Source organism: Mesoplodon mirus, assembly GCF_964341445.2.
Source record: "Mesoplodon mirus genome assembly, chromosome: 10".
NCBI classification, from domain to species: Eukaryota; Metazoa; Chordata; class Mammalia; order Artiodactyla; family Ziphiidae; genus Mesoplodon; species Mesoplodon mirus.
In genome coordinates, this window is record NC_138986.1 from 99,267,422 (window position 1) to 99,293,132 (window position 25,711).

General features: G+C 44.0%; 1 protein-coding gene across 1 annotated transcript in view; it reads left to right on the plus strand.

Moving 5' to 3' along the window:
* LOC309811209 (uncharacterized protein) overlaps window positions 1-25,711 on the plus strand; it is a gene marked incomplete at both ends in the record, with an annotated part of 481,819 nt that overhangs the window by 68,959 nt on the left and 387,149 nt on the right. The window lies entirely within an intron of this gene.

Consider the following 25,711-nt stretch of genomic DNA (forward strand, 5'->3'; position numbering starts at 1 on the left):
TTCCAACTTGAAGGGCCAGGGAGCTGGGGCATTTAGATACCCACTCCCATCAGTCCTTGGTTGAGGACTGCTGCTGGGAAGCTATTAATTCCCCTCACTTCCTTCCTGCCATCTACACAGGCACAGCAGACTTCAACAGCTTCAGAAGTTCCTGGGCTGGAAAATGCCAAATAATGGCAATTGAAAGTTTGCCACATGCACAAAATGGTAGGGTCTAAGAAATATAGGAGGGACATTGAACAAATTGCCAATAGCAGGCAACTGGCAAATGCAAATTCAGAGGGCTTCACAAGTCATCTTAGCAATTAGAATAGATAATAAGAAACCTCTCTCAACAAGAGCCTGAGATGCACTATTCTTATCATTTGAATAATGAGTGCTGGTTTCCATTTATTAAACAGTTCTTATGTGCCAGGTACTGTACCAATGGCCCAACGTCCATGATCTCATTTAATGCCCACAACAATCTTATTAGTACATCACCAGTTTATAGATGAGGAAGCTGGACTCAGGGGCATTAAGTAATTTACTCAAGTAACAGACACCAGCCCAGGTCTCTCAGTTGCCAAAATATTTTCTCTTTCTGCCTCCCACTGTTTTCAGCGTCCCTAGATGGACAGATATATTTTCTTTAGCTTGAGTATGTCATTAGCTCTGGAAATTCTATCTAAAAAACGTCACAGTCCGCCCCTTTCAGAGAAAGACCTGTGTCTTCATATCTTGGAAATTCCAGCCTGTGTACCAAACATGGAGAGACTTCCCACCTGGTGCCCCTGTCATCTCTGCTGCGTGGACTTTTACGAGAGGCTCTCATTTGGTGCTCTGCACCTGCCCCATGGTGGTTAGCACTTTCAAAGAGCTGCAGGCTCCAGGAATCACAAAACCATCTCTGCTTCTATGTCCTTTCCCACCTGATTTCCATTTGCTCTGCCTGGTCATGATGGGAAGTTTCTTTTTTTGTAGCATCATTCCAGTCTGACTTTTCTTTCACCTCTTCCCATTCCACGTTCCATCAAGTGGCAATTTTATTCTACGATCACCAGTTAGAACTTTAAAATAGATTTTCAAAGAATATCTGACTGTTAGAACTTCAAATAGCTCAAATATAACCATTTTCTTCAATAAACCTAAATTCTAATCTCTTTTAAATAGTATTTTGAGCAAAATAATAATTCATGCTCACTTGTATTAGTCCCTTTTCACTCCTGAGTCTCCAAGTCATTCTTAAAACCTTCAAACTTTAAGTCCTCTAATGCTATCACAGCACACTTTTAATTACTGGTATCAAAAGAAAGGGACTATCATAGGGGAAAAGCCTTCTATGTTATTTTACCAGCTTAATTTCTACACAAAAGCTTTCAAGTAATCAACAAAAAGAAGAAATGCGAATCCAAATAAGCCACAAACTGGGAAGACAGTCCAAGAATGAACAATGAAGGTCAAATCCAAGTACGACAAACCCCATGGAGAATACTGATGTTTTGCTGCAGTGACATTTCATGGTTAATTGGTGGTTTGTTAAAGATTACATTTCCAAGATCAAAAAGAATAATGACAAAACACACTCAGAAATGGAAAGCAAGGGCTCTAGAAACAGTAGCTGTTTGGAAATTATAAATGGTACTAAATGACTAATGAGGAAGATAGAGAGCTTACCAATTCTCAGGGAATTTTGTAACTTTCAAACCACAGACTGTTGTGGGCAGGATTTGATCAAAGGTCTCTAGAGTACACTTTCATCCTCATGAGGTTGGGGTCAGGAAGAGGAGAAGGTAAAGAGGACCAGGAGCTATAAGGCTGTGACTTGGAAAGGCCTTTTGCAGTCATCTACTTCCAGCATCCTGCCCCAGAATTCCTCAAATTCCATGTTTTCCCATAAGCTGTTATTTCCATCCAGGTGTTACATGTACCAGACCCCTTTTCTACAGCAATGGCCCTTTCAGGTCTTGAGGGAATTTAAAATCATACAAAGAAAAATCGGCCTTGCAGAATCTTAGGAGATTTCACTGATTTCACATTGCTCTTAATGGAACGAAGGCATGGCATCATCTGCCTAGCCTCATATAAAAAAGGAGGAAAAAACCAAAAAACATTCATTGCCCCATTGAATCTGGTGCCCTACATAGTCCCATGTGTGACACTGGTCCCACACAGAAAAATTTGAGCTTACTGTCCACGCTGATGCTCAGTTAAACCCACCCTATACACAGTCACCTAAGTGGCTTTTCTAGGACACAGTCTGATGGAGGCACTCCTCTGCCTTCACCTTCAATGAATCCCCATTGATTACAGAACAAAGTCTAAATGACAGAGCCATGGCTCTCGTTCCAGCCATATCTCCTATCAACCCCCTTTCTCAGAGTTCATGCCCCAGCCATGCTGAAGAACATACAATATCCTCTTTATCTTAAGGATTTTGTACAGAGTGGTCCCTCTGCCTGAAACTTCCTTCCTTCCTTCCATCTTTGCCTGGGAAGGTCCTGGAAAATTGCTACTCACCCTGCTGATCTCCACTATCACTTCGTTCAAGAAGTCCCTCTGGGTCTCCCATTCCCTACCTCCACAACTGGACTTAGTTAAATTTACCCTCCTGTTTACACCCACAAACACCTACTTCCTCTATCAAATGACTTATTTCCTATGTTGTAATTACCTATTTCTTTATCAGTCTCTCTGACTGAACTATACACTCCTTAAAGACCGAGAAGTTGTTTCCTCCACTATCGTATCACAAAACCTAACAGACTAACTGACACATGATAGTAACTCAGTAAATACGTGTTGGATGAATGAATGAATGAATGAATGAACGAATGAACAACACACTAACCAGCTGTATGAGCTCAATCTCTAGTCCATCCCTCTGTCCCTTACCTGCAACCTAAAACAATCCCAGTACTTCTGGTTGTCTTCCTTGGTCCTGGAGCATTTGTGAAATCGCAACATCATTCCCATCCCAGACAACTCCACTTCCAATAATTTGTTGTCCTTGTCTAGAGTAACACCAGTTACCTAAATTTGGCCCATCTACTCCAACCACATCCCAAATCCTCTGAGCCAGATGCAGCAGCTTCCTTTCACAATGCTAGGACCCACCACAAAACAGATGATAATCCCTTTGCACATTTCAAGGAGCAGCACCAAGGGAACAGTACCTGGGAAAGGCCATTGACAGCTCAGAATATCCAGGGCATTTCTAGAACCTCAGCACTGCTCTCGCTCTAGGAATGAAGGTCCAAAAAGCATGTCAGAGAATGTTCATAATTGTAAACAAGCTCCACCTTTGAAACACAATCTAGATAGAACCAAATATACAAGCCTGCACAATGGATGAAGCCAACGTCTCCTCCATGATTGCCCTTCTGACAACCTTATTGTCTCCTCAACCATAAAAGGTGAACTTCAAACTCACGACCTTGCCTTGTCACCAGAAACATCCAAGCTTGGATCAGTCTTTCCAAGACCAGATATTTGCTCTGTGAGCTACTAGAGACTTGTCACATACACCCAGGTAGAACAGGATTATTTCTATCTACCTGGGGACCTGGAGTCTTTCACATTGCTCCTGTTAAAACGCTCACAACAGCAAAACTTTACCTACAAAGGGTTCAAGCTATGACACTCCCAATTTTCACAAACCTCCTCATCTCTTGTGAGTCAAATGCAGCCAATTCCAGGAATTGGAGACATGGTTGTGAGGATGAAACTGACTTTGGGGCTCCCCTTGGATATGGTCTTCCAGACTTACCAAAAGGCCATTAAGAGGAAGGTTTACCCCACCTCAGGGAAACCCGAGGCAGTACTTGCAGTCAAGGGCTGGCCATGGCTTCTGAGCTACATCCAAAAAGAATTTCATACTGTACCTGGATCTGCTGGAGCCATTTCTGACTGTCCGAGAGCCAGCATGTACCGTTCCTGAACTGCCTCCATTGTGGATCATCAGTAGGGCTGTCAGATTTACTAAATAAAAATACAGGATACCCAGTTAAACTTGAACTTCACATGAATAGTAAGTCATCACTTTTAGTTTAAGTAGATCCTATGTACTATTTGGGGCATACTTATCTTAAAAATGTACTCGTTGTTTTTCTGACATTCATATTTAACTGAAGAGCCTATATTTTATCTGTCAACCCTACTCAGCAGAAACGATGGAGGCTTATAGAGATCCAAGAGATGCCTCAGAGCATCCTCAGCTTTTATTTCTATGTCCTGGACAGTGAGCCCGAGCTTCCCACTCCCCTTAATTGCCTGTAATGGCGTATATTCTCCATTTTAGAGTCTTTTCTACTTGTCATTGTAATTATCTTCCTTATTTTAAAGAGATGTATGTTTTTTTCCAAACTTAATAGCTCATCCAAAATATTTCAAAGTTCATTAGACAAGGGAAAAAACAACATGGTTCTGAAAAGTGAAGGAAACCGCCTGGTGCTTAGTAAAGAAGTAGTAGGGAGATTGCAAAAGCCAAACTTAATAAGCAAATCTCTCCAAGGGTATTTTCAGAGCTTGATACCCTCCCACAAACTGAAAATATTATTACATCAAGAAGGTAGAACCTGCTAACCAAATGTAAGGCTCCCATATGATTCTATCAAACTGAGGATGCTTCTTTACTAAGCAGTGAGCCCACTTGCTGCCCCAGGGACCTTGGCAGTTGCAACACAGAGCTCTTCCCTTTGGGATGGAAACAGCAAGTTTTCCTGTGGTCTTCACACTGGCCCCAAAAATACTACAGTCCCAATACTTGTCAAATTTAAGTATTTTTCTGCATATCTTCATTTTTCTGTTACTATTTGGACTACATCCTAGCCTTGACATTACATAAATTGCATTCAAGAAGCTATTTTTAAAAGTTGGTAGGAAATCATAAATCTATAGCTTGCAGTCCCTGGCTTACTTTCATCCAGGTGCATAAGGGTTTTCAAAAGTACTCAGGTTAGTTACCCCGTATCACAGTCCCACGCTTGTGTCACAGATATGAAAATGGAACATGATATTTAAGGTTTTAGTTGCCAAATCATCAAGCCTCCCAGACAGAGGCAATAGAGCAAAATGATTACAGAGGCATGGATTTTGATTTGCTCCAGTGTCTTGGGCAAGTCACTTGGCCTCTGTATTTATTTGTACTTATCTGCACTTATCTGTCACTTGGGGGTCATAATTGTACCTGGTCCATGGGTATGTTGTACAAATTAACTGTAAAGTAGTTAGAAGATACCGACACAGAGTAAGCACTCCACAGACATTGGCTATTAGCTACTGGAAATATTTCACCATGAAACACATGACTTTATCAGTGGAAGACTCGGTGGGAGACAGTGAATCACAGAATCACAGCATGTTGAAAGTGACCTAGTTCACACTCTTATGTGAAAAAAAGAAAAGTGTGCATGAGTAGAAAATGTCTGAAAGTTTACATAACAAATAGTTCACCATGTTAACTTTGAGGATTAGAATAAATCAGGAAAGGAGGAAAGCAAAACTTGAGTGTAATTCAATTTCTAAATCATTTGTGTTTCTACACTGAGACTCTGAATACACTGGAAGTGCATTTTTTTTTAATGTGGCGGGATAAAGGTTTTCAAGTTTTCCTGATCCATCCGTATTATTTATTATCTCAGAATTGCTGGCAGTTCTTGCCATCTTTGGATCTACACCCATGTGAGTCAGTGGGCCATTCTGGACAGAGGAGATAATAGAGCAGAAGTGAAGTGAGAGGAAAGGAGAGACAAGATTTTTTCTTTTCTCTTCAAAGAGGAAAGGTCTTTGGAATGGGAACAACTCACAACGAAACTTTGGGGAAAGGATGTGATGGAAAATGAGACAAACATCCTACCCCTGTGATGAGAAGGATTCCCTGGGCTGGATGGAGGGAGGTCACAGGTGGCTGGACAAGGAAACCAACGAGAGAGAAACACACACAAGTGCAGAGCAAACACCCTGAGGCCACTCAGCCTGACTCCATGCAAACATATGTCCAGCAGACAGCCCTTCACCTGTGGCTCCCCAGCAAGACAGGTACCTCGGGGTTGCCAATTCATTCTGAGTCCCTTATGCCTGGCCATTCATAAACCACTGTCTAACGTGTGAGGAATAAACTCTCAATGTTTATGAGGAAATTGGGGAAGGAGATTGAAAGGTTACTTAAACGAAAAAAAAGAAGTTCAGGAAGGCAGGATGGTAGAGAGACAAGAAAAAGACCTTAAAAGGTAGAAAGGATTTGCCAAAGAAGAGAAAGAAAAAGAAGTGATTCCAAATGGGTTAACCTGCAGCTAGGAAGTTAAGGAAGATTATTGATGGGTGAAGACTATGGAATAAAGTGAATAAAATTTATCAGAAGTTGCTGAGAATATGGTAAGCAGCATGATTATCAAATTATGAATTGGCTGCAATGGCATTCTAGGGGGACACTAGGAAGGGGAAGCAAATGTTCATGAGATGACAGTGGCAGGTGGAAAGTTGTTTCAGGGGAAGATCAGTCTTGCAGAGGGTGTATCAGAGGAGGGCAAGTGTGAGCAAACAAGGCAATACTAAGTGTATACGGTTCCTTCACTGAGTGCACCCAGCCCCGCGGTCAGCCTTGAGAACAAGCAGGACTTCAGGTACTGGAGCTACATTTCAGTCATCAAGACTTGAGAAGACACCCTTAACTCAGGTCTTCTCTTCAAACTCCATCTTTCCTTCTTGACCTTCATTTGGCCTCTTCCCTTACCCTCAAGCTGTGGACTGAGGCCACAGAGCAAGATGGGTGACTAGTGTCCTCCATCCCCTGGCGACTGTGGTTCACATCAGTGGAGTACCAAAGGCAATAACCAAGTAACAGACACAAGAGTGTATGAAGAAGAAGAGATTCTGATAAGGCTTTCTGTGACAGTGTGGGCCAAGTCGGATCTATATGGCTGGTATCACGTGAATTATGAGCAGCCTTAGGGGAGAAGTCCTCAGAAGGCAGAGCCTGGCTCTCTAGAGGCTCTGCGTGCTCACAGCCCACTCCAAGACCTCAGTTACAGCTTCGGCCCCCAATATCTCTCCCTCTGCCTGCTCACAGTTTTTGAAGTCTTCTTTCCTCCACATTTCTCTTGAGAGGTGGAGGAGGAAGATGAGCTTCAGGCCAGCTCAGACTCCCCTGGGATCCCAGCAGGATGCCTATCATTAACCTCCCACCTTCTAGGAAGCTCCTAAGATCTTCACATTTGGGGCAGTTCTCATTTCAGCGATGCTTCAAATTGCTGGCTGGAGACGGCCTGTTGGAAGGTGGCTAAAAGCAAGTAGCAATCCTTCGGGCAGCCTGGCCCTTCTCGACTGTCAGACATCTTCAGGGATATTCTAGGAAATGTTGTTTGTTCTAGAGAATGGAGGGAAACAATCCAATTGTCCAATAATGCTTGAATGGAAAATAAATGATGCTATATGCATGTGATCAAATAATATCAAACAGTCAAAAATCAAAGACCTAGATCTATATGGATTCACGTGGATAAATCTTGAAAACATAATATTGATTGAAAGAAAATAAGATAAAGAATGTTAGATTGTGATAACAGGTATGTAAGTATTTAAATATTGAAATCAATTCAACATATTGCTTCTATATAGAGAGATGCAAGAAAATAAACTTTATCCAAAGAACACATTATTTACATTTAATATGCTCATTTATCTAGGAGACCCAAAAGAACCCACAGATAAACTAGCAGGAACTAATAAGACGGTTCAACAAGGCACACACATACAAGATCAATAAATTTTAAAAGTCAATCAGGCTCCTCTACACTGGCGATAACAAATTAGAATCTGTAAAAGAAAAATAAGAAAAAAAGAAGATCTAAAAATTGTCACAAGAGCCATATAAATTATTTAGAGCTAAGCATACGTAGAAGGCAATATAACTAACAAACTGAGTACGAACAGATAAACTCCGCCCAACCCAAGGTTAGGAAAAGACTGTTGTTACTTTATGAGAACAGACCCTCTTCTTAAGGAGCAGATCAGTAAGTGAGAGTGAATCAAAGAAACACAGCATTTGAAAAGTCAGCTAGTCCAAGCCTCTTGATCGCACATACAGAAGCTGAAGCCCAGATAGGTTGAGTTACTTGCTAAAGGGCCCAAAGTCCTGACTCAAGGACTAGCATTTTTCACTCAGTCGCAAGACACAATCAAATGCAGTACCTTGGAAAGAGATGGGGAAAAAATGAAGAAATCAATTATATAGTTCCTCATCTTTAAGTACAGAAATAGCCGTGACAAAATTACACGTATTGAGGGAAAATTGAAGTGCAGAGTTTAAAATGTCAATAATCCACAGGGAAACTGGAGACCATTTAAAATATTCATATTAAATCTCTCTAGAAAAGACTTTAAAAGATCTCCAATCAAAATGTGAATTTTATAATAGACATGGTATGATACAATTTATAATAGATATGGTATGAACCTTTCCCTTTCACGGGAAAGCTTCGGCTGGGAAAAAGGAATTGTTCTTGAAAATGGGGCCTGTGCTACTGCAGACACTGTGCTCAACCTAGGTTCACCGAATGCTCTGATGTCATCACTGAGGTCACAGTATTCCACTGTGCGCCTGGCAACCTTGCAAACATAACAGCCCTGGTGAGCACTAGGCAGTACTGCTGGTTCACTAAGTGGTACAAGTTTTTCAGCCATTTAGGAGACTTGACTATTTTTGTTTGTATTGAATCATTTCAACGGATTGCCCAAGAGCCAAGAAGGGCCAACCTGTAGGGAAGAGGAGGAGTTGGACATCTCTTGAGGCATCTTATAAGGGAGACTTCTAGTTGGTACCATGAAACGGCGACAAAAGAGGAAACATCTGGAAAATGAAGAGTCCCAGGAAACTGCCGAGAACGGAGGAGGTATGTGGGGGGCAACTTGTCTGGGGCACATGGGTTTCTGCCAAACTAAACCTTCTCTAGGATGGGGGGGACTGAGAACGTGTCACCTGTGAAGCAGGTAGCGAGAGACCTCGTCTCACTGATGCTGCCGTATCCATCCGGAGCGTCCCTGTGGTGTGAGACGGCACAGAACGGCCAGATGCCCCTGGGAGATGGGAGGTCAGCTCCGCTGGTCTGGCGACTCTCTCCTGGGGCTGGCGGGCTTGGAGCTTTGTCGAACTCACAGCAGGCTGCATCCTGCTTGCAGAGACCTAGAGGTGCAGCTTTTCTCAGTCCCCGATTTCTCCCTTATGCTCTTGGATCTTTCCCTGGGGTCATGAAGTGGGGGATGTGAAGGATGCAAGGATGCTGAGAGAGACCCATGAGTTGCTTGGCCTCTTTTACTAAAGTGGAAAGAGAAGCCCCATGAGTTGAAGGCCATGTTGAAAAGTATCTTGACAAGTGGATTGCAGTTCGAAAGAAGATTGTTTGTCTAGGGATGATGTCATATTGAAAGCAAGGAGGTTTTATTCCTTCAACACGAAGAATTGCCCAAAGGAGATCAAGGGAAGGGAAGGGTTTTCCAGAGACTGAGACCACGTGGGCGGGGGTGAGAAAGGTCCTCATGGTCCTGCGGGGAGCTCTGAGAGCCACGGGCCACGGGGTGCCTGCGTGCATTAAATGTAGGTGAGTAGCATGCCCTGGGCGGGAGTGCTCACCTCAGAGTTCCAGCTAGAGGCCTCTGCCCCAGATTAGAGCCCAGTAGCTCCTACCAGGCCCAGGACACTGGAGACTGTAGGGTGGGCCCTGGCAATGGAGGTCTAGACAGCAGGCAGATTTTCAGGCAGTGGCTGGGACAGGCTGGGGAAGGCAATGACTGCCCCTAACCATTCAGAATATTTTTCTCTATGTTTCTGTGTGTGTGTGTGTGACTGTGTCTGTGCGTGTGTGTGTCATAGTGCAGAGATGAGCAGGATGAATGGGGGTAGAGTGCTTATCAGATATAAAGTCTGCGTGGTAAAGTTCTTGTCACCCTGCCTGGACGTGGGTGACACTCGGTGTACGTAAGAGTGAAAACAGAATTCTTGTTAGGGGTGTTTTATGAGACAGTAACTCATACACCCATGTACACTCTGATACAGCAAAAATATCACTCACCCCACATATAACTTCCTTAGTAAACCACACACAGCACATGGAGGTATATACACGCATCCCTCCTATACTACGTTCTCATACAACCCATCTGTACCACAATCCTGTCCTCCAACACCAAACGCTGGAGATGAGATATGTATATAGACACACACACTATATATATAGGACACACACACACACACACACTATATATATATGTATCTGCTCAACTCTCGCACAAACACAGCTAACTTCAGCCATCGCTAAATACCTCTATAAGAACCAGTCACGTGTCATACACACCACACTTATAACACATTCTTGAGTAATGCCAGACCCGCTTTGTACAAACCACAGTAAACCACAGTCTCAGTAACCCATGTCAGGGTTGCCAGAGAAAATATGGGTTATCCAGTTCAATTTGAATTCCAGATAAACAACAAGTAATTTTTCAGTATCCGTATGTCCCAAATATTGTACGGGCCATACTTACACTAAAAGTAAGTAAGACCAAATACTGCATGGGAATACTTACACTAAAAAATTATTCTGGGTTTATGTGAAACTGAAATTTAACTGGGTGCCCTGTATTTTTCTTTGCTTAGTTTGGCAACCCTTATATACTTACCAGCAGCTCAGGTATTATATATTTATTGTATTTTTGTTTAGTCTGTGTCTTCCACTACTAGAATGTGCAGCATTACCAGAGACTAGAACAATGGAAGAGTGCCAGATACACAGGAGTAGCTGCTTACTGAATCTTGGTGAATGAATGAATGAACACACACCATAAATACAAGCCCCACCATGTAATGAGGAAAAGTTACATGTCCCAGAATTGCAGACTTGTGAACAGAACCCATGCACACAAAGGCCACAGACACAGATAAGACACATCTGCACCGTGCTCCCCATGCTAACCCCACACTTACCACAGACTTAACTGATACACATCACTCACTCTTCCCACATACTCACAGTCACCACCGAGGCCTACATTACCAACAAGACAGTGACAGAGTAAGTACTGATTGGAATTAAATCCTGGAGTATACACTGGGAACCACACTCTCAACTGTGTGTATTCACTGCACCTGACACGTGTCACACACTCAGTAAATATTTGTGGACAGAGGACTGATGAACCCACCCTGAGCCTTTCATTCCTCCCTCAGGAATCTCGAAGTCACAAGAGGTTCCCCCTCGGCTTGGATCCACTGTGGTGGCCCAAGGCTGCAGCCCAGGGGCAGGGGAGGTCTCCTCTGCCCCTAAACACTTCTCCTGTGCTTCTTCTCCGCACAAGCTCATGTACGCCGGAAAGGGCGCGGGGCTCCTCAGGTGAGGGGGTGCTTGGCTGTGAGGCAGGAGGCACACAGATCCCAGGGAGGCTGACAGGAAACCCAGGGTCATCAGAGGTGATGAGGGCTCTGTGGAGGAGCCTGGGCAGGATGGCTGAGCTGTTACGAGGGCGTGGATCCCAGCTGAGTCAGGGGTGGGGGCGGGTGTCAATCCTGGTACTACCATGGTGGGGAAGTCAAGGAGCAGGGGCCGGAAAGGTCTGGACTTGAGGTGGAGGGAAGAGGGACCAGATTAAGCATCTTCAGAGGAAAATGTAGGGTTTCTCTTTGCCTTTGCTTCCAGAGAAGGACAGAGTTCTACATCATAGACCTCCAGCCTGAGAGCAGCACCATCCAGCTCAGGTCCACAAAGCTCACACACACATGCGCCCTCCAGGCACAGCCCTTCTCAGTGCACACATGAACCCCAAGCACGTGATCCACAGTACTCTCCTCCTGCACCACCGCCCCATTCCACAAGGAATGCACCACCGATATTCCCAAACTCACACTCCTCATCATACACGCATCCATCCGCATCCCTCACATACCACAGTCCTCACCACTGTACTCCACACCCGTGTATACAGACACCGCTCCAGTATCCCCCAACACGCAGAAAAAAGCCCACAGATGACACCAGATACACCACTGCCTCCTACGGCCAACAGACACCAAGCTCACGACATAGCTACGTCATGCAAGTGTCCCTCTCTCGTCTACCACACCTGCTCCCTCAGCTTCTGGCATGGCCCATGCATGTTATTATGTTTTTAATTTCCTTTTTCAGGAATCCGGAGATCACATCGAGACACTGCCCAGCCTACCGCACCCCTAGCCCAGGTTCAGGAAAAAGGGGAGACCGCTCCCCCATCACACTGTGTCTCCTCCTCACCCTCTTCACCCTGTAAGAACGATCTGCACACAGACAAAGAGGAAAGGGGCATGAAAATATACTACATGCAGGTACAAGTGAACAAGGGTGTAGCTGTCTCCTGGAAGACAAAGAAACCCTTGGAGTTGCCTGAAAAGCAGCTGACAATAGAAGAAGTGACCCTTCCTGAGGATGCGTGCACAGTAGGCACTTACCCCTCTGATGTGTCCACCGAAAACCTCCTGACAGTGAGCCCACTGGGGAGGAGAAAGAGTATGAGGAAAGGGCAGAGCCAGGCAGCCCATCAGGGTCACCTGCCGTCGAGGAGACACCCAGGGCCAAGACACCGGACTGGATGGTGACCATGGAGACCGGCTTCAGGTGCATGGCCTGCTGCCGTGTCTTCCCCACCTTGGAGGTCCTCCAGCAGCACGTGAAGGGCGGCGTCCTGGAGGGCTTCAGCTGCCGTATCTTTCATCTCAACATGGCCCAGTGGATGGGCAATGTGGAATCCGAAATCACCCCGAGGAGGAGGACAAGGAGGACGAGGAGGACGAGGAGGAGGAGGAAGAGAAGCAAGAAGGCCCCAGCCCAAAGAGACCCCGTAGGCAGGCTCTTTCCTCTCTTTTGATTTCCACACAGCAACTGAGATTCATGGGACAGAAGATCCTGGAGACGGTGTGGTCTTGGAAGAGGTAAGGCTTGAGGCTGGCAGTCTTCTGAGCCTATGTCACGAGGGCCCAGAGGAGTCTAAGGGAAGGGGCCACACACATGTGCTGGTTTACCTAATGGCTCTGAAGTTGCATCAAATGGGACACACCCAGCACTTCCAAAGGAATTGAGCTCTGTTGACTTAAACAAGAAGGTGGAGCCTTTTCCTAGGAGTTTTCTCAGGGTCTGCACGATGGACCTCAACTCTTAGAGGACGTACTGCCAGCAGCTCCTTCTCGGCAGAGAGAGCCAGGAGTGGTCTCAAGAGAGGACAGGGGCCCTTGCAGGACCAGAACTTTGAGGTCTGAGAGCCTTGGGCCTGAGCTGAGATCTCACCCGGACCACTGGACCTAGCCTTCTGTGACAAAGGGGAATAGGAAAGAGAGTCACGTGGAAATGAGGTCCCCCGAGATATGGAAATGTTCCAGAACCTTCGTTGCGTGGTAGTTGATCTGGAGCCAAGCTCACTGTGGTGTGTGTGGCTCTGAGCATTAAGGCAACGCTGGAGGGTAACCCTGACCAGCAGAGCTTGGAGAGCTTCTTGTCTCTTCCTGTTCTACCTCAGTTGTTTTATCCCTTCCAGGGAGAAGAAAGCACCCTCGGGATAGTTGGTAGTAAACCAGGGTATATCCTCCCTCAAGGGGACCCGGCCTGCCCTTCATTCAAGATGCTCTGGAAATGGGAACTGACTCATGTTATCGAAATGGCTGAGGGAGCACAACTCCCATGTTGATTCCGGTCAGACATGTTCATCAGACCTAGAGCTTTTCTCCTGATTCAAATCAAGTAGGGTATTAGTAGACTTCCCATTTATTTCAGCCCTAGAGATAGCACATGAGCAAATATAAAAAATCTCTGTGTATCAAAGCATTCTAATGAGCCCTTTCATTTTGCTGTTCATTGTGAAAAACACGCTCACTTTATCTCTGCCAATGAAGTGTTTCCACTTGACCCATGATGCCCCACGATCCCATTAGCCTCACTGAATTTAGGGAGCCCATTATGATGACATACTTTCCCTCTCATTCCTGGCCTGCAGAGAAGAGCAGCTACAGAGCATTCCAAGACTGCTAACGCTCCCCTCACCAATACGTTTCTTAAACCTCTGGCAAAGGAAGTGTCCTCTGAGCCCTCCCAGGGCACATAGGGGGTTTGGGTGAGCAGATCTTATGTGATAAACCCACTCCAGTGGTCTGGCATTCCTATGCCTTTGTAAACCTTCTACAATGGTGGTTCTCAGCTGGGGACACTTTTGGTCCCCCCTCCCAGGAAATATGTGGCAGTGTCTTGAGACTTTTTTTTTTTTGTGGTATGCGGGCCTCTCACTGTTGTGGCCTCTGCTGTTGTGGAGCACAAGCTCCGGATGCACAGGCTCAGTGGCCGTGGCTCACGGGCCTAGCTGCTCCACGGCATGTGGGATCTTCCCGGGCCCTGGCACGGACCCATGTCCCCTGCATCGGCAGGCGGACTCTCAACCACTGCGCCACCGGGGATGCCCCTTGAGACTTTTTTCTTTAAGGAGCTGTGTTATGAATGAGCCCCACGTGGCTGGTGCACACGGATGTATCAAGGCACTTTTTTTTTTTTTTTTGGTATGTGGGCCTCTCACTGTTGTGGTCTCTCCCGTTGCGAAGCACAGGCTCCGGACGCGCAGGCTCAGCGGCCATGGCTCACGGGCCCAGCTGCCCCGCGGCATGTGGGGTCTTCCCGGACCGGGGCACAAACCCGTGTCCCCTGCATCGGCAGGCGGACTCTCCATCACTGCGCCACCAGGGAAGCCCTCAAGGCACTTTTTATTGTTACAACTAGGGTGGCAGGGAAGAGTATGTGCCACTGGCCCATCTTACATTGCACAGGACAGCTCCCAACAACAAAGAGCTATCCAGTTCAAAATGTCAGTCATGCCAACGTCAAGAAATTTTGCTACAACATACTTAGAAAGTCCTGGCATTTTGACTTTAGCATACGCTAACTTTGGGTACAGGTGTCAGTCATTTGAGCAAACTGTTGAAAGCATTCCCAGGTAGCCAAGCTAACACGCTGAGTCTGGAATGGGTGTTGAATGCACTCGTATCAACAAATCCAGCCTAACCCAATATTACATTACTCCCACCTGCTTCAATACCTACAAAATCCACACACATTATTTCTCAGGTTTCTATTGATATAAATTATACAATTCCTTATTTTAGCAGAGAGTGTCTCCTCATGGTCATCCTTTATGCCCGGTGGGTACCCACCCCTTCCCTGCTCCCGTCCCCATTTCAAGGACTCTAGTCTGATTACTAGGTCTGGAAAAACGAGAGGTAGTGGAGGCAAGTCTTGAGGATCCACAGACCCCTGCAAGGAAACTACCTCAGAGTAGAGGCAGACTTCCTTCTAATAGCACAGCAGGCTCAACTAAGAGGTCACAGGTCAGAGGTCACAGGCCTCAGCTTTGTTGGAATCTGCCCATGTATTTCCACCTCAAATTTCCAGGATTCTACTCCTTCCCACTGATGCCCTAGGACATAAGAGAATCTACAAGGTTGTGAATCAATGTGTTGTCATTCAGCCACTGACTGAATTTGACTTTGGATCCCCTTAAAAAAATAAATAAATAAAAAGGAAGGAAAGAAAGATAGAAATGCTGATTATAACAAGTCCCCCAAAGTGTTGCTATGTAGCCAAGCTCAAAGCTAAGACAGAAAATCCCCAACGGTAAAAACAGATTTCGAGCTCAAGCTATCAACTGGGAGTTGAAACTGAAGGCCCTACAAAGGCCAATGGAACTGGATACAAAGCTAAAGATTTAGTCTTTAGCATAGGTGGGAGTCAAGGTTAGAGGAAGCCATGCACTGGGAGTGAGTTGTGAACTACTCAACACTAAGAATGGAAGAGCAGCTCTTTCATTGAATGTGAAGAAAGAAACAGGTAGTCCCTAGTTGCTACCACTGTCTTTGAACCAAACTAAAGAACAAGGTCAACCAGAAGGGCAGATATGAGAATCAAAAAGGAAACCTCTCTGGAATCCTCACTGAACCAAGTCTAAGTTCTGCTCTACTTGTGGTCTTTCACTTACAGAGACAAACCTTTTGGGCTTACCACAGGGATCAACAGACTTTTTCTCTCAAGGGCCAGAAAGTAAATATTTTAGGTTTTGTGGGCCATCAGTGCTCGTCACAACCACTGAACACTGTCAGCACAATGGGAAACACTCAAAGATGGTAAATAAATGGATGGGCCAATAAAGAGCTTTTATGTTCCAATAAAGCTTTAAAGGCAATGAGCCAGGTTGGGCTCACAAGAGGTAGTTTTCCAGCCCTTGACTTAACTCACTAAACTACAAATTACCTTGAGAGTTGGTGGTTTGATAGCTACCAAACCAAACCAAACAAGAAAGCCCTAGGATTTCTGACATCTAATGCAATGCAATTTGAGGTAGCATGGACTTTACATACACATGTGAAGGTGTGGTCTAGGAAGCCAATCTTGGAAACCTGCCTCTCACATTAAATACATCTTTTGCTGAGTAAAGCCCTTTAACCAAGTAAGTGTTAAACATCAGTGAAATGACTAAGAAGTAGGAAATGGTATGCAAACCTCCTCCTTAACAACTTGTTCCCATCATTCTAGGTTTCTTCCCTATGCACATTTTTCCTTAGGGAATCGTTGATAAATTTTACCTCTAAAACTTACCTATTTCCACTCTCTATCTTCAGGATTTGCCCAATCACTGTTACTTTGTAAACAATTTTAAAAAGTTTTTTGGGGGGTAAGTTCCTTTTTTCCCACAGCTAATGGTTCTCTGTGTCATAGTGTCTGGAACGACCCAGCTACTTCTCCAGTCAGACCAAGCACTTGAAAGGACAAGCCGGTACCCCGAGCTATCCATCCATTCACCCAGTAAGGAAGCCTGATGAGGAGAACTAGGATGTGTAAATTTCTACTGTTGGAATTAAAACAGAATATTCTGGGCTGCATGGATTTATCCTAAACTTCAAATGCATTAATTATAAATAGACCGTTACACTGACTACTATTCTGTATCTTTGAATAACCATATACATTTTTTCTTTTTATAACTGATTTCTAGAGGTCTATTCCTTAATTTTGGCCATATATATGTATACCTCATGATGATAGGATTTCTTACTGTGAGGGATTAATATGTTCTTAGTAATTTTTAATATTATATTTTACATTATTTTACTACCTATGTTACTATAAAAGTAACAGTATTTTACTGGAAAATTGATGCTCAATGAAAAATTTAAAATATGGAAGTTACATGTGGAAAAAATCCCTGAAAACCTTGCCACTGTTTACCTAAGGGTGAATATCCCTTTACAGATGATAGGATGCATTAACACACACACATACATGTTTGATTAAGGTATGTGATGTACCTACCTAAAATACATTAAACTGTTACATGCTTCTGTCATTAAGTTTAAGCCATCATTTTAACAGACCTGTTATTACATAACTATCTTAAAATATAAAGACATTCCTATTGAATATTTCACTTTTACAAAATTTAGTAACATTGACATGCTACTCACCTTTTCTATTTGAATTTCCTAATTATAAGGTCCTATTCTGTGATTTCTATATCAAAGGGACGCACGTTCTATGTTTTGATATGTACTCAGCAACTTCACTTTGAAAATCAATTTTTCAATCCACCGCTAGGAAAAAGTGTGCAAGTCAGTCGTTGAATAAATATGTTTGATGAAATTACCAGATTTCAACAAATAATTTTTTTCTTTTTATCTCAGGCCAGAGAGGAGTAAGGAGATAGAGAACTTGACAAAAGTAATCTACTTCAAACAGCCTCTTTTCTCTACTTAAGAAGTCTTGATGAAAGTAATGCTAAAACCCTTGGGAGAAAATCACATCAAAACCTAGACGGAAATGTGGTGAATAAGAAACCAACGATCAGTTCATTTACTAAGAAATGTTTGTCCTCTGTCACTGTCATTAGTAACTCTTTCTGACACTTAAACCTCTGCCTTGACATTCTTGAAAAAAGGGTCAACAGTATGCTTTCTGTATTGCAAGATGAACAATCCATTTTCAGTAAGTCTATACTGTCACAAAAGATAACTAAATTTGTACTGTATAAGATTCACAGAATATTAGATAGACGAAGTCCAAGATAAGATCCAACTTGAAGCGAGGCTGGGGGGAGACAAATGGAGCTCATCATAACAGGACGATGCCACATTAATATTACAAATTGCAATACTGAGTGGTTTTCTAACACTTCAAATTTTTGTCTCCCTGAATTACTTTTAAGGCCAGATTTAGGTTAACTGCTCTGAATACAAATTTTTATGAAATTTTGGAGGGGATTGCAACATAATTTTCAAAAAGTTTTTCCTCATTCATTAACTGAACAAATATCGAGCACCTACAAAGTAGCTGACAATGTTCAGACTGTAGATTCAGAACAAACGTCGCTGCATTCGTGGAATTTACGTTGTAATGGGCATACATTTTGGCATGTTCATCATACTTTTGTACAAGGCCTGCTAAAACTCACACTAAGGCTTCTCCCCTAATATTTAATAGAGGTCAAAGTTCCAACTTACTACACCATTTACCAGAGTTCTCTGCCGTGTGGCCTCCTGACTACTGGGACATGTTGAGCTATGGCTGAAACACCGACTTTAATGAAACAAATGATTTTTTTTTTCTTTTGAACTTGATGACTGGAAGAATTCACATGACACCTGAGTTGTTTTTGTTTTTGTTTTACTCATTTTATGGAACTTTTCTCGTGTGTGGGCTCTCTGATGGTCTTACCACTCCTCTCACTTTTATAGGATTTATCAGCAGCATGGATTCTGTGATGAACTGTTAGACTGGAGCGCCAACTGAAGCTCTTACCACAGGTCTCACACTTGTAAGGCTTCTCCCCTGTGTGCACTCTTTGATGAGACTGTAGCTGTGAAGGCCGACTGAAGACCTTACTGCATCTGTCACATCTGTACGGCTTCTCTCCAGTGTGGACGCTTTGATGAAGCTGAAGACTTGAGGCCTGAATGAAGTGCTTCCCACACTCCCCACACTTATATGGTTTCTCTCCTGTGTGGACCCTCTGATGCATGTCGAGGTTCAGGCTCCACTTGAAGCCCTTCCCACACTCCTCACATTTGTATGGCTTTTCTCCAGTGTGGACTTTTTGATGGGCTTGAAGGTGTGAACTCCGACCAAAGCTCTTCCCACACTCTTCACATTTGAATGGTTTTTCTCTGCTGTGGACTCTCTCATGGGCCAGAAGATTTGAGGCCTGCCTGAAGACTTTCCCACACTCCTCACAATTATACGGTTTCTCTCCGGTGTGGATTCTGCAATGAATTTTAAGATCTGCTCTACGACTGAATCCCTTCCCACACTCTTCACATTTGTATGGTTTCTCACCGGTATGGATCAGCTGGTAGATCTGAAGTCGTGAACTCTGATTGAAGCCCTGCCCACACTCCTCACACTTGTAAGGTTTCTCTACACTGTGGGCCTTCTGATGGATTTGAAGATATGAACTCTGACGGAAGCCCTTCCCACATACCTCACATTTATAGGGCTTCTCCCCTGTGTGGACAACCAGATGAACTTGATAATGGGAGTTCCTCCTGAAGCTCTTCCCACACTCATTACATGTGTATGGTTTCTCTCCTGTATGGACTCTTTGATGTGCCTGAAGGTTTGAACTCAGAGTAAAGCCTTTACCACACACATTACGTATGTATGATTTCTCTCCATTGTGGACTCCCTGATGGGCCTGAAGACTTGAAGGCCGACTAAAGCCTTTCGCACATTCCTCACATTTGTAGGGTTTTTCTCCTGTGTGGACCCTCTGATGAATGTATAGATTTGAGCTAGAAATGAAGCCCTTCCCACACTCCTCACATTTGTACGGTTTCTCTCCCGTATGGACTCTCTGATGGGACTGAAGGTGTGAATTCCGACTGAAGCTCTTATCACATGTGTCACATTTGAATGGTTTCTCCCCAGTGTGGACTCTCTGATGGTCCTGAAGGTGAGAGGCCTGACTGAAGGCCCTCCCACACTCCTCACAATTATAAGGTTTCTCTCCCGTGTGGACTTTACAATGAATAGTTAAGTGCTGACCTACGGCTGAAGCCTTTCCCACATTCCCCACATTTGAATGGTTTCTCTACAGTGTGGACTTTCTGAGGAGTCTGCAGCTGTGAGCTCTGACTGAACTCCTTGCCACACTCATCACACTCACTGTGTTTTCCTCCTGCGTGAACTCTCTGATGAATATGAAGAACCGAGCTGTAACGGAAGCCTTTTCCACACTCACTGCACGTATGAGACTTCTCTTTTGAGTGCAATTGCTGGTGAAGATCAAAGGTGGAGCGATCGGTGAAGGTTTCTTTACGTTCATTACACTGGTAAAGTTTTTGTCCTGTGTGAATCATGGTATTCTGATCCAGTGTTGAAACCCTCGTGCTATCTTTTCTATAGTCACTGTAGCCATAAAATTTTTGACCCTTGTGTACTCCATGAGCATCAAGGTGATGTGAAATCCAACTGATGGTGTCAACATCCTCTTTACACTGACACAGTTTATTTTTCATGGAAATTTGCTGGTGTCTATGCTGATAATTCTGTGACTCAGCCAATGAAGTTTTCCTCCAAGAATCCTGGGCTCTCAAAGTTGCAAACCTTGCATTTCCACTACTACTGGGATCACCTGCTTTATCATTTCATATACGGTTCTCATCTTCAGAAATTTGAATAGAGTCCTGCCCCAATCTGGCAGGGGGAATCACCTTGTTTGTGGAACTGACAACTATTTATCATGGAGTCTTGGCATCTGGTTAAGTCATTTGCAATTTGTTGCCAGATTTGCCAGCAGGAAAGCTCTTCACGTGATCCTCTGTCTTGAACGGCCCTCAACTCACTTTGATTGTTTTCTTCTAGAAGGACAGAGAATTCAGAGATGTGGACACGTGAAAGCTTTGTTCAAAGATTCAAGATTTTGCACTTAAGACACAGTATGAGACTTTAATGAGCCTCAGGATGGTTCAGCTCATCTTTCGCACGACAAATGAAGTTCTCTGGTTTATATACTAACAGAAACCAAGAGATGGTCTGTTAAACTCCCAAATACTTAGCATTAATGAAACCCATTTAAAACCAAATGACTACTCTGACATACTATTTAAATCATCTTTCAAAAATTACATGTCATTCCTACCATAACACAGTATCAATAAAGACAAGCATTTTGCTGTGCTCACAGCTTTAACAGTGCCTAGCAGTTAGTCAGGGCTCAAGAAATGCATGCACAGGTGAACTCAGTTTGATTTCTAGGATTCTCTACAATTCTGAATCCCAGGTTAAGTTTGAACCAAGTCAGAGAAGCGAAACAGCTTTTACAAGTCAGGTATCAGATACAGGAAAAGGACTGGAAAGTACAGTTTTGCTTAAGTTGAAAGGCTGCACCCGAGGCGGCAGCACACCAAAGGGGTTAGTGCTGAGGAGGATATGAAAGGGGCTAAAAACCGGGACTGCCCCGGTGGCACAGTGGTTAATAATCTGCCTGCCAGTGCAGGGGACACAGGTTCGAGCCCTGGTCCGGGAAGATCCCACATGCCGCAGAGCAACTAAGCCCGTGAGCCACAACTACTGAGCCCACGTGCCACAACTACTGAAGCCCGCGTTCCTAGAGACCGTGCTCTGAAACAAGAGAAGCCACTGCAATGAGAAGCCTGCGCACCACAACCAAGAGCTGCTCCCACTCACCACAACTAGAGAAAAGCCCATATGCAGCAACGAAGACCCAATGCAACCAACAATTAATTAATTTTATAAAAGGGTCTAAGAATCAGTGGGGTTAAAAAAAAGCATGAAGACCTATGCACTGGATCCTTCTCAGGCATTTGTGCTGCCTAATATGTTCCTCCACTCCCCCTGCCAAGCAGGAGTCAAAATTTAGAGGCTAGGGAAGAATGCTGTCTCTTTAAAAACAGCATGGAACATTTTTGGACACAGATACATTGGTCTTTAACAAGAATGAGTTCCAAAGTGAAGAATGGGCTTTATGAGTGAGCTGGGAATAAATTCCATAGCCTGTGATAAGTATTGAGAAGAAACAGACTAGAAACTATTAAAGAATGATCAAAGCACTCAAGGTGACATTATCTAAAATGCCTTCTACAAGGTACATACAAATGCACACACACACACACACAAAATGTTTGTAGAGCTAACAAAGATCGATTTCTTATTAGTGAGGTGGGCTTTGGAGGAGGCAAATGGGACGCAGCGGGGCAAATCTTTTAAGGGAAAGGCTAACTCACCAGCTGGCTGTTTTCTGAGACCTGTTCTCCCCTGGTATAAGGGATAAGGAAATAGAAATTTCTTTCCTTCTATGGGAGGGTTACCTAAGAAGTAGACATAAGAATCCTCATTCCAAACAGTATTTCCTCCCCAAATGAATTTGCTCTGCTACTGAGAGCTCAAGGAAAGTCACAGGGAAAGCATTTTACTCAGTTTGGTTATAATTACAGGTTCTATACATATTTTTTGTGCAAGTTGATGAGGGCCAACTTGTACAGAAAGGCAAACACACACATACACACATCATGGGCACCTGAGAAGTTAGAATTAGGCTAGGAATTCATTTGAAGACAAAAAAACATTTAGCAATATCCCTTATTCACTCGGATTTGTTCACCGCCTACTAGCTATTTTCATGGAAGGCTAATTTCTCTATCCATTAACTCATTCGTTTATTCAAGAAATATTTAAGAGTTCCTGTCATGTACCAAGACTATGCTAAGCACTGAGGCTAGTGAGCAATAAACATATAACAGCCCGAATTCCTCCTGCACTCCTGGATTACCCTCCAGTGGAAGACAGAGAGGTGAGAAACAGGTGAACAAAATGTACATGAGTGAAACGCTTAGAGACAAAGCAAGGCAGGGCAGAGAGAGTGAGAAAGAGAGGACTGTATTTTCCATAGGGTGGTCAGAGGACAGCCACCTCCTCATCTTTAAGGTGACTGACTGAAAGAAGTAGAGGCCTAAAAGATTACAGGTGAAAGAGTATTCCAGGCAGAGAGAAGGACCAGGAAAAGGCTCTGTGGCAGAAGCATCCTTTGCAGGTCTGGAAAAGATAGGGTAAGAGGGAGGAGAGGTGGTGTATTCAGGGAGGTGGTGGAGAACGAACAGCAGCCCACAGAAGGCTCTAGAAGCCACTTTAAGTGGTTTTTATTCTAAGTAAAAGAAGCCACAAGAGAATTTTGAAACAAGAACATAACCTGACTTAAAGTTACAAAAGATCACTTTGCCACCTAAAGAACAAACTGTGGGAGGAGAAGGGTGGCAACAGGTGACCAGTACAAAGACTATGCAATAATCCTGGAAAGAGATTTCCAACTGGGACCAGGTGATGGACAGCACAGGGCTGGTGAGAAGCAAAACAGATAGAGAGCTAACCACAGGAACTCACGGCTGCTTGGTTCTCACCTAAATTTCTATCTGGGTTGCTGAATTCATCAACCAAAGCCTCTCTTCTCTTTCTATATGTTTTGTATCTCGTTTGAAGAATGAGAACATGCAAAGTCACAAGTTCACATGAACGGGCTAGAGCGAAAGTTTACTAGAAATTTGAGTTCCAACTGCATATTCAAGGTATTGAAAGCTGTGTTTTTCAAACTTTGTATCACGACCCACTGAAGAAACAGCATTTATTTCACAACCTAGATACACAGGTAGAAAAGTATACATTACTAAAACGAAGCTTGAATGACCTATATCTAACCAATGTCTCCTTTCATGAAATCTGTTCCCACTGGCTCTCACACCACTCATGCCATCGCCCAGAGTTTCTGCTGCAATGTGTTGTACTCTTCCTAAGAAACTCTGATATTTTCTATACTATTTTATTTCATTAAAAAATCACACGTAGGGCTCAATAAATTGGCTTTATGATCCACTAATGGCGGGGAGGGAAATCTGAAGAAGAATACACAAGGTACAGCAAGATACTGTCGATTTACAGTTCTTTTACAAAATAATTGAAAAGGACCTGAAACACACTGTTTGGAAAGACCAGAGACATCCTCTCGTGTCCCACAGGAATTGCAAAAGTCTGGTCCCCAAACTCAGGGAACCACCTCAAGAGGCCCAAAGCCTTGAAACACCAAGGTCACAAAGACACTCGCAGAGAAAGGCTGTCCTCACCCACTGAGACCAGGTTCCGGAAGTTTTCCACCATCACATCCTGGTACAGCTTCCTCTGGGCCGAGTCCAGCAGCCCCAGCTCCTCCTCTGTGAAGGCCACGGCCATGTCCTTGAAGGTCACCGCCTCCTACGACAAACAACACCACCTCAATCTTATACCCAGTGGCCAGTGGAAGAGGGGCAGCCCCGAGGAGACGAGGAGGATGGGAAGTTGCTCCGGCTCCTGTGAGGTGTGCAGACTTCCCAGCACCCCCTCTTTCCATCCTGCCAATGCCACACACTGACTTTCCTCAGCCTCACCGGACGTGCAGCTATGAAAGAGAAAGCTTTGTGTATTTACCTGGGGCTCTCAGACAACTCATAAGTAAACTCCCTAGAATTCTAACCACTGGATCCTGAACTAAAAAGCTTTCACTCTTTAATTATTATTGCCAAGTGCCCCAGAAACAGTTACCAATTTAGTCCTGGCAGTATTTGATGGCACCTGCTTTCTCACTGAGGTGGGAACCAGCTGAGAAGGAGTGTTATATGTGGAAACTAACCAAAAGGCCATGCCAGGTCTCTGAATGAAAACTCTCTCTTTCCCCGTTCCTGTCTTTCGCTTGAATGCAATACTCTGACTCCAGACCCTTGGTTTTCTGGGTGAGTCTGAGTTGGTTCCTCCTTTTTTCACAACCCCGATTCTTTATATTTAAAACAAAGATGAAACCAAGCACCTCTTTATACAGTTGTTCTGAGCTGTCTATGCAGTGACAAGTGCTTTAAGTACCACTGGACTTTTTCAACTAAGGTCATGTATTACTCTGATTAGAAAAAAATATAAGATGGAAAAAGAAACAAACCAGTAAATAAAATACACAAAGGGTCTGACTCAAGCATGGGGAAGACTGAATCTAACTCTGGTCGTGAGAAAACTTCTAACAATACATGATTTTTTCTGCGTGAAGCAGCAGTTTGATCCTGCTGTGCTCTGCCGTATTTGGATATTCTACCAAAAAACATCCAAGGCACCACATGTAAAACATACCTCTTAAATTCTGAATACCTAAACCTACTATGTTAAGGGCAAAAAGGGGCAATATTCTTCAGAACAGATATTTTGAGAAACAGGTTAAATCAGGAACACTGTCACTGTAGTGCTCCTAAAACAGGAGAAGTCTTTAAACTAAATGTCTGTGAATGAAGAATAGTTTAAAGAATAGGTGCAGGGCTCCCCTGGTGGCGCAGTGGTTGAGAGTCCACCTGCCGATGCAGGGAGCACGGGTTCGGGCCCCGGTCCGGGAAGATCCCACATGCCACGGAGCGGCTGGTCCCGTGAGCCACGGCCACTGAGCCTGCACGTCCGGAGCCTGTGCTCCGCAACGGGAGAGGCCACAACAGTGAGAGGCCCGCATACCAGAAAAAAAAAAAATAGGTGCATAAGTTTGCAGGAACATGATAAAGCAATTAAAAGTGAATGTTAGCTAGTATTAAATGAAAAAAACAATTTAAAACTGTATCTATGTTATAAATACAAATACACATCCATGAATACATATGATGAAGAGATTACAGAAATAT